Below are 17,914 nucleotides of genomic sequence, written 5' to 3' on the forward strand. Positions count from 1 at the left end.
AATTTATGACATTTTCAACTTTGATGTTCCTTGACTTATGATGGATTTGTCAGGATATGGCCCCATAGTAAATTGAGGAGTATATGTAGTCTCTCCTGATCTTGCTTGGGTTTAGCTACACTGGCCTGCTTGCTATTCCTTGAATATACCTACTATAATTTCAGAGCCTTTGTTCTTTGTATTCACTCTCTCAAGTATGCCTTATCCCCCAGCTAAATGCATGGCTATTCCTGGGATAGTTAGGATAATATGCCCTCAAACATGTCTGAATCCTATTCCCTGGAACTTATAAATATGATTTTTTTACATAGCAAATGGACTTTGCAGTTGTGATTAAGTTTATGGGCCTTGATATGGGGAGATTATCCTGGTTTGTATGGGTGTTAGTCTGTTTTGTCTGCTATAACAGAATACCAGAGCCTGGGCAATTTATTAACATAATAGATAGAAATTTATTAATTCACTCTTCTGGAGGCTAAGAGGTTCAAGATCAAGGGGCCAGCATCTGATCAGGGAGCTTCTTGCTGTATTATCACATGGTGCAAGGGAGTAGAAGGGAAGAGAAAGAGAAAGAATAAAATAGAGAGAGAGAGAAAGCATGTGCACACACGCATGAGAAGGTGAATCCACTCCTGACATAAGAAACCCGCTCCCATGATAATGACATTAATCCATTCCTAAAGGCAGATCCTTTATGGCCTAATCACCTCTTAAAGGTCCCCACTCTTAATACTATTACAATAGCAATTAATTTTCAACATGAATTTGGAAGAGGACAAACATTCAAACCAAAGAATCTGGGTAGGCCCTGTAGAATCTCAGAAGTCCATATAAGTAGAGAAACTTTTCTAGATGCAGTCAGAATAGGATGGAAGGAATTTCAAAGAAATGAAATGTTGGATTTGAAGATGGAGGAAGGGGCCAGAAGCCAAGGATTGCAGAGAGCCTCTAGAAGCTGGAAGAGTAGAGGAAAATAATTTTCCCATAAAGCTTCCAGAAAGGATCACAGTCCTGCTAACGTCGTTGATTTTGGCCAGTGAGACCCATGCCAAACTTCTGACCTATAGACCTGTAATATCATAAATTTGTGTTGTTTTCAGCCACCTTGTTTGTGGCCATGTTTTACAGGAGTTACAGGAAACTAATACGCTACCCGCATCCATTTTAGTTCGTCACTCAATGTCACATTTTCAGAAAGATCTATCTGATTGATTCTATTTTAAATTTTACCCTCTAATGTTCCTTACATTCTTCTTTGCTTTATTTTTTTCCCATAGCACTTGCCACTATCTATTGTATATCTATATCTATATTGATATAGATGTGAAGACATATACTGATATTCATTGTTTGTCTTTTTCCACTATAATATCAGTTTTATCAGATCAGAAAATCTTATTTTTGTGAGTTTTGTTTTTTTACTGATGCATGCTCACTGTGTAGACAGTTGTTAACATACAGTATATGTTTAATAAACATTTTTGGATGAATATGAATAAACTTTTTATGGTTTCTAGCTGATAATTAAGTTAATTAGATAAGGAAATTTGAAAATTGACTCAAAAGATTATGTTAAAATTGGAACCAGTCCCTATCCTGCTTGACAAATGTAATTTATGTACCTATATAATGGTTTTACTAATGTCTAAAAATCTTTGCTATCTCTATGCTAACTTTAGAAAAAAACTGTTCTTTATTTATATTCCTGGAGACCTACTTTTATAACTTGAATACAAATCAAGTACAACAGCTTATCAGTATGTGTGTAAAAATTGTGGATCTCTGAACATTTATTCAGTTGTTATATTTATTTTTATGCTATTGTACTTCAAAACATATCCATTCCACCCATATAATCCATTATTCTCTTCTTTTGTCATGAAATATTTGTGCACTGATAGACAAGAAAAATTGGCATGTTTCTCTAGGTTTTCCATTTCACTGCTGGCAGCTTTTGAAGTTATATAGACTACTTTGCAATTTAAAGGGGAAGAAAGGACTTGTGAATTAACTCAAACTTCTGAGTAACCTCTGTTCAGCATGATGTTTACTTACTGTGATCACAGGTCTATTGTTACTCAGTCCTCAGAGACAATAATCCCTAATCAGGTACATCTGTTTGAGAAACTAAAATTACCTCTATTTTACAAGACTCACTTGTTTTGAACCATCCTTTGAACTATATTCTGCTCCCACAGAGCTCTTTTGTGTTGGTTCACAAATAAATAATTTCAAATTTCCTTGCCTTCAGAATAAATCACCGAAGAATAACTTAGACTTGGTTTTACTAAAGCATGACCTAATTTAATTTCATGTAAATTAATAATATTCAATTTCATTTAAAAATATTTTCTATCAACTAAATCTATGTAATACATTTAATAGTATATTTTCTTTCCATTTCTTTAGCTATCTTTAAAATCCAAGATGAATAATTTTCTAAAATCTGTGACTATGCTAAATTCAATTTCATCTTCACTGCTATCAATGTTATTTATAGTATAATACTATTACTTATACATTTGAATAGAATACACTGGACTTAGACCAAATTTTTAACACACTGATTAAACATTGCATGTTCATTCACTGCAAATATCATACTAGTCACAGATAGATGAGCTGAAATACATTTTTCTTCAACTCCCTTCATAATTCTCTACTGTATCTGATTTTTCCCTTCACCTGGACAAATTGCCTCAAATTGAACTTCCTCTCTTTTGAGTACAGGAGAGATTTCTTCAAGCTGATTTACTGGTATAGCAACTATTGACTGACTGAAAGGATGTTATGGCTATTTAAAATCACCATCCACTCCTAGACCCTGCCTATGAAGCATTATATAGATTATGAAGAAGAGCCATGAAGGGTTTAAATGTAAACCTCTGTTATTTTGAAGCAGTGGGAAATTAGGAGTAACTCAGTTGATTATTTGACCACACAATCAGTTGGAGAGTAATATTTCCAGTTGCCCTACCACTGACAATAACTTTTTAAAATTATCATCATGATTTTCTATATTATGTAATGAAAAATACTAATTTTGAAAACATGGTATATTATTTTTATACTCTGTTGACCTTGCATTTTAAATGGGTTTGAGTTTGTGCCTAGAATTAATATGTTTCTACAACAGCTGTAGAATTATAGAGAGGAAAATGATATTAGAAAGAAATTATATACCCAACCCTCTCATTTGACAGAGGAGAAAACTGATAGCAAGTGAGTTTTGAATTACCTGGATTTACATTAACTAGAACTTAGGTCTCTCAATTCACAACCTAAGGCTCTTTCTATTCCATTAAACTTCTTTCATTTTGAATTATTTCTTGCAAATTTTACAATGAATAAATGATTCAATGAAGGATTTTTTTTTTCATCACTAAGACAAGTGTTGATATTGACCTAAACATGGTCAAGGAGAAAATAAAATATTTGATATTAGCTGAAGTTATACTAAAAGCACCAAGAAAGATTTTCAAGCATTAGTAGGTCATCACTGAAAGAGAGGAGTTCAGCATGATAGAGATACAAAAGCCTTGATAAATGTGAGGCTAATCAATAAAATAATGACAATGGTCTTATGTGGCCATAAAATATCACTGAAGATCAATCTGAAAAAGAAATAGCAAGATGTTGTGAATAGCACCATCATTGAAACAAATAGTATCCAATTTATGCTAGTCTGTAATCAGAGTTCTAATTAATTAGTAATTTTTATTGATTTCACGTTCTAAAAGTAACTGCTATTCTCGTAATCTTTATCTTCTTTGGCATCTGATAAAATCTAGTCTGATTACCTTTTAGAAGAAAAGTTGCTGAAGGAGAATCTCCCTTATTAAAAATAATGCAAAAATAAAACAATACTCTTTACTATATCTGAAAGGTACAGGTAAAATACACTTATGAATTTTATTACAATGATATATTATTAAAATGTGACGTTGTGAATCAGTTCTGTATTAACTGTAGTTTAAATTATCATGATAAATTTCTGAGAATGCTTGTAGTTTTTGCAAATACCATATGATCTAATGTAGATTTTCCATGTTCTATATCTGGCTCATCATACCTAGTTTTGATCATGAGAAAGCATTAGCACCCTAAGGTTCCAATTGTAAAGATATGGAAGGAGTACAGATTTATATTACAATATATTTTTTACACATTTTTAAATGATCACTCCATAAGAGAAATGTCTCAAGACAAAGTTTCAAGACAAATCTGATCTTGAGACTGTGTAAATATACACTGTTTCATAAACCTTGATATAATCACTGTGAATTTTTAAAAAATACTTTAAATGTTGCTTTAAATATACCTGAGCATTACTACTTCTATAGCCTCGTATTTCAGCTGGCTGAGCAGTGTGTATATAGAATAAATAGATCGGCAGGAGCTCCTTCTATGTCAGTGTTCCTGGTAAATGCTTCAACTTCTGTTCCCTAGAGGAAACCCTGGGAGATAATTTGGAGAGCAAAGCAAAAGTTGAAACATTTTTTCCTCCGTTTCTTAATGCACTGAGAATTCATTTTCTATCTTCACAGACTGGCCTTGCTTTGCCAGCAAAGAAACTACAATTTATATTGGTTTAGAAAAAGGATCCATTAACAATATTAAAATGTTTCATGTCTCTAAAAATGTGGTGAGTAATTACCTAATATTGAGTTCTTTAAAGAAGAAAAAAAGAATACTAAATTTAGCTCTAATATGCCTGGCTCTATGTCATATAAATTCCATTAACTATTTATCCCAAGCTTTAAAACTATTAAGTGACTTTCTTTTCAAAATATTTTCTCTATAGTTACAGCATAATTATAGTAGAATCACCTTGCAATAATAAAGTTAAAAACCAATATACTTGCCTCTTGATACAGTGAACAACAAATGCAGCATGAATATAATAGCATAAGTGAAAGTAGAAAACAAGTTTCATAGGTGAGGGGGAGGAATTGCCTTTTATGAATGAGGTAATCAAATTTGTTTATTTTATTATCATTTTATTATTGTTTCCATAATCACTGAGTAAGAAAATGAAATAGCTTAAATCATATATGTTTCAGCCTTAATAGGATAAATATAGCCAAACTATTAAGGAATGTGGCGCAGAGTATCCTACTAGGAAATTGCTGTGATCTTTGGAGTAGAGTCTTTGGCCTTGTCTTTGGTCAGTTCCCCTAGTTGTCTAGTTAAAAGTGAATGTCACCTTTACACAGCAATTGCTATTTTCCAGAGATGGGCCACATAAAGATGCCCACTCTAGGTGATTCAGGGGCCATAATGGAGACTGGCATTGTAAAAGGCAACAGGAAATGGTCCTCTTTGAAAGGAATGTGGCTCCTATGAAACAGTAAAAATGCAGCAAGCATTGAATGCCAAAAGCAAGTGACTCAAGATGGAACAAAGTTTGAAAACTCACTTCTTGATTCTCAGTAGAGAAGGGTCATTTCTTTTTTGCTAAATAAATCACTGAACCTCTTTTTTTCATAAAAGACTGAAAACTTATATTTTTCTGAAAACAGAAAATACTAGCCATTAGTTAGAATTTCTGGTTTGTCTTTTGCTTCATTCTAAAAATGCAATTGATTGGGGTTACCGAAATTGAGAATCAGGATCAATTTGAAAAAAACACATATTGATGTCCTAATATTGTCTTTGCCATTAATTCTTACAATTGAGGATACAATTATTTATCTCAACTACCCAATTTGGAAAAAAATAAAATAAAATAGTGTTTCTCTTACTCTAGGCTGTGGTTTGAATGTGTCTTCTCAAAATTTATGTTGAAATCCTCATCCCTAAGGTAATAGGATTAGGAGGAGGAGACTATAGGAGGTGATTAGGTCATGGGGTGGAACCCTCATGGATGGCATCAGTGTCCTTATAAAGGAGGCCTGAGAGGGACCCTTCACCTCTTCTACCATGTGAAGATACAGTGGGAATGAGCCTTTTATGAACCAGAAAGCAGGCTATTACTAGACAGTGAATCTATCAGCACCTTGATCTTGGACCTCCCAATGGCCAGGGCTGTGCAAAATAAATATCTGTAATTTATAAGCCTGCGTAGACTATGGTATTTTGTTATAGGAGCCCAAACAGACTAAGACACACTTTCTTATCTGTATCAATCTCATTAACTATAAATCTATTTTCATTTATTTTATAGTTTTTTGTCTGTTTTTTAGTACTTAAGAGAATTAAAGATGTTGAAAGTTAATTTTTGGGGATCTATTTTACCTTTTTTTTTTACATGGAGATAAAATTTTTATCATAGGTAATGACTGTAGGAATAAAATAAGAGATCTAGAGGGTGGTGAAAGGGGAAAGTTGAGGTATATTTACAGGATAGAATGAACAAGAATTGGTGATGTCTATGGGGCTGAGGACAAGGAACCACAAGGGACATAAAACAGGAATTATAGGAAAAAGCTGAGAAAAGGGCAATATGGATTCTGGTTTGGGATATTTTGATTTAAAATATGTATAAACAATCTGTACTGGAGATCTCCAGTACATAGAAGGAAAAAATACAAGTCTAAATCTCAGAAGAGGCATCTGAGGAAGCTGATGGTAAATAATTGGAAATCATTGTATAGAGATGGTAATTGAAGATGTGAAGTAGAGAGTGATCGTAGAGCCTCTTAACATACATATTCACTCATGTGTTCAATAAATAATTTTGTGTGCTTGTTATGTGCCACATTCATAATGGTTAGAGGGGATAACATTCTTGTTATTGAAAATACAAAGGTGTTGAAGGGCATTTATTTAATGTAGAATCTGCATTTTTGGCCATTGCCAGATCCTTTTAGGTCCTAGATTTATGCTTTTTAGGGTTTTGTGAAAAAATGCTATTTCTGGTAAGTTGTTTAAAGTTTTTTGCCTTGCTGGATTTTCTTCTAGCACAGAAATTTGATTATTGCATATTTCTTTTTCTGTCTGTAATAACCCATGATTTATGTTGTGACTTAAAAAACTTCATATTCCTTCTAGTGTGAAAGTTACCAATGACACCACTTAGGAACCCACAGACATTAAAAAAATCCTCCATCTATTGTTATGCTCACAGATGGAGACAAAAATATGATCTTGGGCAAACAGAATAACATTTTATCCCACTTCTGTTAGTTTGTCTGTCTTTCTTTTAGCATCTAGAATTGAGATCTGTAGGTTCTTATTTTTATTTATTACAAATTCTGCTCATAGGGGGCTTGCTATTAGTCCTATAGGAAGTTCGTACTTCAGGCTGTATAATCTTAATAAAGTAGGGACATTTATGGTCTCATCAATTCTCACTAATCTGCAGTCCTTCAGCCTGATTCATGTGAAAAGCTGTCATCAGAAGGCAGTAACTATAGTATATATTTTCCCTAGAAATTAATTGTGACACATTGTTCAGTGGTGATGACTCATGCCTGGGGCAGGCATTTCTATTTTTCCATCTCATCTCATTTGTGTTCTTTTATGCTAAGCTTCCCTTTGTTAGAAAAATATATTTGATATATTCACTTGATTAGTTTGGAAATGGAGGGGGATGGATATGCATTTTTTGTGTGTGTGAGTTACCTCCACCTTTTGAGATGATCAGAAGAGATTAGTTATTTATGATCACTACCAATATAGTAAAATTTGGTAACTCTTTATTTAAACTTATTGATCAGAAGGAAAGAAAAAGCACTGTGAGAACTAATAATAATTAAATGTCTATTGGGCACTGTATTAGCTTAAAACATCTGAATAGATTTCTGACAATAATTAAGGGTAAATGTATCCCTTGGTACACATACACAATGAACAGCTTGGATTGTCATATTCAATTTCTTACACAGCACAGTAAAAGCCAAACTAATGGAATTAAAATTTTAATTTAAAGCAAAGTTCATGTCTTTATGATAAAATTCAGTGAATAAAAAACAGTGTTTTTAGTTGACTTGACATCTGATTCATTTCAGTACACAATACATTTGATTGGCTCTGCTATTTAAGATATACGGAGCCAGCAAATGAACTTAAAATATGTAACATCCAGTAGCTGCAAGTATATGAAATCTAAACGACCTCTTCATCATTGCATTTTGGGCTATGTGTTTAGTGACTAGATCATACTAGAACAAGCAAACAAAGTCATTACCTAATAGGATCTTGTCAACTGAATGATTCTATTATACATAGACTATCATAGATAGGATATTCTATGGAAGATAGAATCATTTGATGCTTCTGTTAACTTTATAAATATTTCTTAAAACACAATATTGCTCTATTAAGAATATTCATTTTGTTCCTCCTCAGTGCCTTGTACCAAACAGGTACTTCATATGTCTTTTTAAATGAGTTTTCTGTAGAGCAAACAAACCTATGTGTCTAAGCATAAATTAATCCCTCTATTGAGTTTCATTGCTAACATATGTATTTCCTCAGGAAATCATTTTTTTTACAAATTATCTGATGAAAGATACGAAAGTTTTATAAAGCTTCACATATAACTCATTTAAAAACTACATCAATTTGAATTGTTTCCTTTTTTTAGAAGTGCTTGTACCATATTTTTTATCACTTTGTGAAAGTGAAATATAGCTTTATCTTTTGCTTTTCTGATATTACTTTTACCTTACACTGGAAAAAATATTTTAGGATAATAGCATCATTTCTATCTCTACAACATTTGAAACGTGCTCAAAATATTTTGAATTTGTGGAGTATATTGCACATGAGATAAATAAATATAATACTCTTTTCTATGAATTGAGCTTATCTAAATTAGATATACATAAATCTTGTTGCTTCCTTTTGATAGATATAGGACAATAATCTGTCCCTCAATTTTAAACTGTTTTGAAGAACATCTGTTAAAAGGAACTGAACAAATACAATACAAAAAATGAATTCACCAATAGACTCTTCTTTTCCACTTTAAACATTGCATGGCTTACTAATAGCAGAAAGAATTAAAAAAACACTTTAATCACATCTTATTTGCAGCAGAAACAAAATAACTCAAAATTACACTTATAATTCTTAGAAGTATTGGAAAGTAAATGATAATTTTTTTTTCAGTAACTCAGATCTTAAATGATTTCTATTGGTTGTTACTTACAGATTTGTTCAGACTTTTTTTTTTCCCATGTGCAGCTTTTTTTCAAGAATTGCTTCAACTTTCTCACTAGATTCTGTCTAAGCTTTTTGAAAGAACTATAAAATATATGTCCATTTAAAACATGGTATCTATTGATTAAGATGTTAACAACCTTTATCCAGACCAACTATCATTTACTTTCCAATTGTTAGAGTGGGAGACACTGTTTCTGCTAGAACTCAGACAAATTAAGTCAAAACTGTTGTGTAAAAAACACGTTGAATGCTTGTGTTCATTCTTAGAAGTATTTATATGAAGTGAGTTGTAGGAGAGTTACACAAAAGCTGTCATAGATACTTCAGTATCTCCATTAATTCTGGTATGCTATGAGACTGACGTCTTTCACTCTCGGTAATTTACCATTAATTTTCAGTCAGCTTTAAGCTCTGCATCTGATCATATACAGCTTGGGCTATCATTTATTTTGTAATATTACAATTTAATTCATTGGAGAAATATCATCTAACCAAATGTCAGGATTAAAATTATATACTTTTTTGCAATATCTTTCTGTAAAATGAAATTAGAATGATATTAAAATTGTTACTGAGTCTACAGATTCAAGAGATAAACAGGCCATATGTGGGACTGTGAAATAAGGGAAATTCAACCCCTGGTAATGGCACACACATCCATCACAGAAAGTAAGAATGACATCAGGAGTACACAAATATTCTCCTGGGATGACAATCAGTGTTGGTTAGAATTAAATTCAAGCAAGGTGTTGTCTAATTAGTGATCTCAAAGATGATATAATGAAAATGTAGTGTTCCTTGAACTGTTTTAATTGTCACTATGAAAGCAATGACACTCATTTATTTTGAAAACTCTCACTAAATATTGATTACGTGCTAGGCACCATGCACTGGTGCTATTCTTGTCAACAAGAAGTTTACAGCTAGAGAAAAAATGTAAATAAATAGTAAATCAAATAATAAAGGTGTAATGATAAAACATTAGCTTTAAGTATCAATAAATGTGTGTTCTCTCAATTTAAAACATAGTTTCTGTAGTTTAACACATGAAAATATTTCCTAATGCATTGTGTTGTTTTTAGACTTAATTCCCAATATGTTTCTAATTCATTTTTAATTATACTTATTGCAGCTATATTTACTTGTAATGCCATATATATGGATTCGTTGATAACATATTGAAATTAACTGATTCTAATACTTTTAAAGGGAAGTACATACCATGTAATTTGCATGGGAATGGCAGACAACAGCAAAAATTAGGAAATCCTCTTCTTAATTATGTATAGAGCTGAGAAAAAAGCCTCGCTTTTCTGATGGCACTATTATCATAGGGAATGGCTTGCAAATGCAATGAAATTCTGGAGATTCCTATTCCATTTAAGTTAAATCAGGGAAGCAATTTTAAGTTAAAATTGCAAACTTTCTCCAATTTATGTTTAAAATATTCAGTACACATTTTCTCACCCAATTCTTAAACATTCTTCTGTTTTATTATTGATCTGATACCCTCTCTCTCATCTTTACATAAAAAATCTCTAAAATCAGATTGATTTTCCATTTTTAGGCAACATCATCTGATATTGAGAGAGCAGCGGTAATTTGGAATCACCAGATTATATTATTAAAAGTAGCACATTCTTTATTTTATGTTTATGTATCATGATTAAATAGGAAATAAATATTAAGTTGGTTATGTGACCATTTCATAATTTATTATACCACCACATTTGATGGAATTTTTAAAGATGTGTATTTACTAGATAAAATCAAATTATTACCTAATAAGTGAGGTCATGCATAATTGATAGAATTCTATGAACATCGAATTCATTTAGCTTGAACTGACCATGTTAGGTTTCCTGATTTATATTGTGTGTTTTAAATTGGTTAGAGATGACTTCTAAGCAATCAATGATTATTTTATAGATTATTATATGATTATATTTGTATAAAGTTTGAAATTCACTAATTTTAAGCATGTACTATTAATAGAATATTAAAACTATATGTTTTTAAATGCTTAAAATTAATTTTAATGATGTTTCATTTAACCTAATGTATACAACATTTCAACATGCAATCACTATAATATTATTAAGATATTGTACATTCTTTAAAGACTATAATACTAACAGGACATTTAAATTCAGCCAAATTGAAGAAAAATAGAGCAGCAATAATTCATAACACTTAGATTTGATTATTGAATTTTTAAAAACTTACACCATAACTGACCATTCAATAACCAGATTGAATAATCTGATTCAAGCTGGTATAAGTCAATCAGATGGATTTTGAGGGTTTTTTAGTAATTATATATTTACACATTCATAATGGGAGATAAAAAAATATGTTTTGGAGACTGATCTAAGGGAGGCAAAATTGTATCTTTATTCTTTAGGGTTTTTCAGCTGAACCTGAGAATTAAACTGACATAGGAGAGATCAACAGGAGAAAGTCATGCAAATTTATTCAATACAAATCTTACATGGAGTGGGAGCCTTCATAGAGAAATGAAGATCCAAAGATGTATTTGGAATTGAAAACTTACGTGCTGAGTTGGAAAAAGATTAATAAATTGTGAAAATGTGACATGGCAAAGGGGCTTGGGTAGTTAACTGGGTAGAGAAGTGACTAGGAAGATAAGGATTAGTATAGCAAAGTTTCCTTGCACAGGTTTCCCTCAGCCTCAATTTCCTGTACTTGCAGTACAGGGAGAGCATCTTTCACAGGGGAATTTCATCTGCTTTTAAGACATAGAATGAAGGTCAGAGTGATCTTGTACCTGTTGTTTTTCAAGTGCCTTTAGCTCAAAATAATTCCTATGCCAAAGTGGCATATTTTGGAGTGGTGTGTTCTGAACTCCTTCACTGCATTAGATTTCAAATAAGAAAAGATCAAAATATGACTCTTAAAGGGATGCTTGTGAATCTTAAAATCTCTGACAGAAATTACGAAGTAGGCTTTTTGTTGAATGGGGCTAAGAGTTACTAACCACTTGGTTTTTTTTTTTTTCTAACAGCTCATCAGTAATCAAATAATCATATATAAAAGATTATTTTTGATTCTTAAAAGTATGCCTGTATATTTTAAAGCTAAGGGGTAATGTTTTATTAATTCAACTGAATTTTTAAACATAAGACAATGTTCAAACACAGTAAGTGAAATGGATTCATTTACTTTTATTCATCTAAATGAAATTGTGTACTATTTTTCTAAGTCTTCACAGCACTCATCCTATTCCAACAATCCATTTTGCACCTCTAAGTTGTGTGGTAATTGGAAAAATAATAATTTTTTGTTTATAGATCTTGTGTTACAAAATTAGACATTTTAAAGAACAAGGATGCATGTCCCTACAATGAGATTATTTTTTGAACTTTTTAGATATAGTTTTATTTAACCAAGCAACCGAAGTTATAATTTTATGGAATGTTTTCATATAGTCTTTATGTTGTTTCTTTATTGAGTTTTCAAAACCTCATTTTTGTATTTGTCAAACTTTTTCTTCAGAAATGAATCATGGAATAAGTACATTTTCTTGGCTATTTCGTTTTTTATAATATATATTTTAAAAATGAAATAAATTCAACTCTTTTAAATTATATATACCAAATTCTAAATTTCTGAAGATCATTATCAGTTGAATAATCTATAAGTCATGTTTTTCTCCTCCCCCCATTACTCAGGTTTCTACAAGTCCATTATCTTAATCTCTCTATTTTATCCAAAAATGGTTTATCCATTGCCTCACAGACATTGCTCACTCCTTATCTCCAAATATTTGCTCTTAAGAGAGTAACAATCAGGAAGACCTTTACCAATATGCTTGTTTGCTAAAGATAATTTTTAACATAACCCCAGAAGGAAAATGAGAAATACTGATGTGCTTATATTTTTGAAAAACATTTTATGTATGTGTGCATATATTCACGTGTGTGTGCACTTTAGAAGATCAATGAAAAGTATTTTTTTCTATTAATGACTTAATATTGGATGTGGAAACTTCATAGTATGTTACATTTCTAGTTTTATAATTGACTCCATTTGTTTAATTGAAGAATGATTCTCCTGTAAAGTGAAACTTTTCTTGGCTCAGTTGAGAATCATAGAAAGATCCTTTGGATCTGAGATGTTTTCAAGTGAGATAATTTATGTGAGCAACCTCAGTGTGAAATCTAGACTTCTATAATGCTTTGACATGCAGGGACCAGAAAGACATTTATTCATGCTTCTGTCCCTTGCACAAAACACGGTAGCTCCTACATTGTTGACATTTTACAAATGTCTTTAGAATTTAATTGAATGGGAATTTAAAATGATAATTCATATCACCATGTGTAACAGGTGATTCAGATCTTGTTTATTCATATTTAAATTTTATGTATAAAATTTATAACATTTTCCAAAGTGATTATCAAATTGAATTATTAGTAACTACCTTGAAATTATTAGTTTGAAGTATATTAGTGATTTTTGGTGATATGATCTGAGTACATGGATAAGCAAACTTAGATGTGATTTCTTCATTAAATCTTGGCAAAATTTTTAAAAAGAGTAGTTAATAAATAAAAATTCCTCTAAATACTTGGAATTATTAAATATCAAGTTTAACATGCACATTTTTAAGAGTTTATATCAGCTACTTTTGAATCATTCCATTAGTTTATATTTTAAAGAAATAGCTTGTATTTATATTTATTTTAAATTATTACTTTAAACAATATCTGCTAGTAGTTAGTATCTAGTTAAAGAATAGTCTCAATTTGAGGTTTGTATTTGTTTAAGTGACTTTTAATATGCTTGTTTGCTATAGATGATTTTTCAAATAACCCCAGAAAAAAATAAGAAATATAGATATGCTTAGATTTTTGAAAAACATTTTTTTGTGTGTGTATATGTGCATCCTTGGTAATGCCAAGATATCTCCTTTTTGCCCTTCTCTCCACTGTTAGGTCCAAGATCATAGTTCTAAATTTATATATCACAACATATTTTGCTACCATTTAGATCAGAATAAAATCTTTTTCATAAAATGAACTACAAATCAGCATTTCAAATTTGTTTTAAACAATCAATTGTGGGGTGAGCAATTGTCTTTAATTTGAATATATCCCATCTCTTACAACTGATTTCCAAACTTAGAGTTCACCCTTTGACCATCAAATTACTTGTGTTATTTTCTCAAAGCAGTGTACTTATTTTTTTGCTTTATTATACAACCAAATTTTAATAGTTTCATGGATAGGCAATTTTAGAAGAGCATGAAAACAAACCTAATTTAACCTAAACACATTGAACAGATTTGAAGATTTGCATTTCCATGAAGCTATTGAACCAAAAAATATCCAGCAGCACTAGTACACAGCAAATTCATCTTTCAACTTTCAACAACAGAGCTACATTAATGCTTTTGTGCCATATTCCTATCAGGAAGCTGAAAAGGATTTTAAGTTGCCTAGTTGCCTGTGGTTGCTAAGTGAAGGTGAAATTGTGATTAGGAAAATATTTTCTAGAGGCTGATGTCAAAATGGAAGCAAATTTTAGGGGTCTGCTACATTGTCTTTCTGTCAGTAAAAGAAATAGCTCTGGTTCTTCCTACCTCTTTTCGGTATTACTGTTTGTAAAAACAAAAAGACTCTGTGTTTATTTGTAGCAATAATTTAATGTTTAATATCTTTAATTTTAACACTCTAACATTCTCCAAACTTAAACATTATTAGACAACGGCATTTTCCAAAGTACCACCAGTTCTAACTCCTGATCCTTGCATCACTTATTGAGTGACTTGTGCTTTACACTAAGATTTAGAAAATTCTTCAAAATATTTCTTTTCAAAATAGATCATTTTTCAGTAATGCAAGGAATCAGTAATACTAAAAACATTTTCAGACATCCAAGGAAATATTTCATATAATTGCTAGGTACAATTATATTGATTCTATGTATTGGTCACTTACTGAATAATTGTCAAGGTGTCAGTGGAAAACACTCAAAGACATTATTTTTAAATCTAATAGGAACTTCAGAGGTCTAGAGATAACATTACTTTTAAAATTGTACGATATGATCTATTGTATTTTGTAGGACCTAATCTTTTCAATTGATGTATCTTAAACAAAACCATTGATTGCACTTTAGAAAACAGAACTTTTGGAAGAGTCATTGAATTTAAAATTAGTTGAACTCAGTATTGGACCTGGAGTCATTATATTTAGTTCAGAGTGGTTATAAATGAAGGTGTCACAATACTGGAAAGTTTATAGAGCTTGTAAGCACAAATGTCTGTCAGCAACATTTTTTTTCTTTAATGCCCTCAGATTTATAGCTCCATTTTTAGCAGTCCTATGATTGAACTTGTCTTCAGTGTCAGTAAAAGCAGATTTTTTTTTTCCATTTGTAATTGAGACTTTATTAGTTGGGTTTAGGATTGGTACAGACATTTCAATTTATACACAATTCTTAACACACATACTGAAAATCTAAAAAGCTATCTTTCATGATTCTTTTATTTTTGTGCATATACTTTCATTGAAAAATTATAAGATGGAATGGATTTTCTTTTATTTTCTAATTATTTCAGAATATTACAAGGGTACAAAACAATTTAGTTACATAAATTGCTCTTGTACAGTGCCCACCCCCCAGATAGTGTGCATTGTATCTGTTAGGTGTGTTTTTACTCATCTTCTCCTCTTCCCTCCCACCTGCTTGATTTCTGATGAATGTTATTTCCATATATGCACATAGGTGTTGATAGAGTAGTTCCAATTTTATGGTGAGTACATGTGATGTTGGTTTTTTCATTCTTGTGATACTTCACTTAGAAGAATAGTCTTCAGTTCCATCCAGGATAATATAGGTGTTATTAGTTCACCATTTTTATGGCTAAGTAATGCTCCATGGTATACATATACCACATTTATGAATCCACTCATGTGTTCATGGGCACTTGGGTTGTTGCTACATCTTTGTAATTGTGAATGTGCTGCTATAAACTTTGAGTGCAGATGTTTTTTGTTTTTTTTTTTGTTTGTTTGTTTTTTTTAAAGAATGTCTTTTTTTTTTCCTTTGGCTAGATACCAATAGTGGGATTGTTGGATCAAATGGTAGTTCTACATTTAGTTCTTTGAGGTATCTCCATATTATTCCGGTGACTTTCCAGCTTAAAATCTGGAGGCAGATTTTTCTTAAGAGGATATCATGTACCAATATCTTCAAATGTTGATAAGCTGTTTCATAAGTCCTACCAATTCACAATTCATTATCATATATACTACATACTCAAATTTTCAATCATTCACAGCACATTAACAAAGTTATTGGGAAAACAGTACTACCATGACCAAAGATGTTACAGAGTATAATAAACTCTGACAGGGAGAGTCATGACCAAGGAGTAGTTTTCTTTAGGAAACAATTCGAGAAAACTACAAGGGAATAGAAGTAATTTAAACTGTCAAGATATTAAATGCAGACTGTGACTCCATATTTAATATGCTTTGTATTATAGGATATAAAAACCAACTCCCCATCTACAGAATGTTAAGCTGACACCCAAGATAATCAAAGCCTCCTGTAATTCTATATGCCACACTCTTTTCTGGTTGTAACAAAAAATAAACAACCCACAAATGATTTTACCTCTTTAAAAAAGTATTTATACTTTAAAAATGGGATGAGGTAGGATTCCCTCCTTAAAAATGTTTGTAGAGCCACTAAAAAACTTCCATTTACAAAATAGTTAATAAAAATATTCCTCTGGATTGTACCAGAAGGGAGACAAGGGACCACTGATAAGACAAAGTATATGATGTTAATCAGGCTTGGCTTTTTTCGCTCCTACTTCATCAGAGGCTGGACTCTCTTCTTAGTTTTATTTTCTCCATTTTCTGCAGGTAAATCTTCTTTAGCTTCTGGGTTAGCCACTTGGGCTTGTTTTCTCTTTGCTCCCCTTTTCTCTTTTGTTCTCACTTTTTTATCTGAAGATTTATCCTTTCCTGCTCCCCTTTTTGTCTTCGTTTCCACTTTTGCAGGAGCAGGTTTAGCTGACAATGGCGCCTGTTGGGCTCTTCCTTCACCGCTCCTCTAGCTGAGCTGACCTTCCTCTTAGGCATCTTGGTGGTGGGGAGGGCACGTGTCAGGTGCCTGCAAGAGCCTTTTGGAAGCTGGGATGCTTGGCAGCTTCCACTCATCCCCCAAAGCAGATTTTTGTATTCTGAAGGTTGTACCAAACAAGAATCTTTATAAAATAGAAAATGTGTTATTCTATCATTCACACAATCATATAATCTGAAAAAATATTTTAATGATTTTATTTTAATTTATATAGTACCATTGCAATTACCTTTGTTTTTCTTCAGAACAGCATATGTTAGTATGATTAAGTTATAGAGAGATGATTTCATATCTGTGAAGTTTACTGCTCTTCCCCACACACTTTCTCATCATATTATTCCATGGTCACCTCTATATTAATAATGTCATAACTATATTTTATGTATCATTCATCAAAAGTGAGCAGGAAAACTTAGGAAATGCTAACTCATTCTAGCGATAGCTAATTGAATTGAATAAAAAATGAACTGTTAAAACTATGTAGGTAAGTAGATGTAGTGGCTTGAAATTGTGACACTATAAATATATACAAGTATAATTCATCGACCTTGTTAAATAAAAGTGAATGTTTTCATGTTTCAGAATTAGTCTCTGATTTTTAATATAATACTATGATTTTTGAATGGTATAGAACTTAAATTTCTTAGTAGACAATAAATTGTAACCCTTATTTTTCTGATCA

General features: G+C 31.5%; 1 protein-coding gene and 1 pseudogene across 1 annotated transcript in view; one reads left to right on the top strand and one right to left on the bottom strand.

Annotated features, from left to right (window-relative positions):
* PCDH11X (protocadherin 11 X-linked) overlaps positions 1-17,914 on the top strand; it is an 859,890-nt gene that overhangs the window by 567,728 nt on the left and 274,248 nt on the right. The gene's annotated exons all lie outside the window — the stretch shown is intronic.
* On the bottom strand, positions 16,931-17,231 carry LOC105879636 (non-histone chromosomal protein HMG-14 pseudogene; annotated as a pseudogene).

Source organism: Microcebus murinus, chromosome X (genome assembly GCF_040939455.1).
Source record: "Microcebus murinus isolate Inina chromosome X, M.murinus_Inina_mat1.0, whole genome shotgun sequence".
Classification (NCBI taxonomy): Eukaryota; Metazoa; Chordata; class Mammalia; order Primates; family Cheirogaleidae; genus Microcebus; species Microcebus murinus.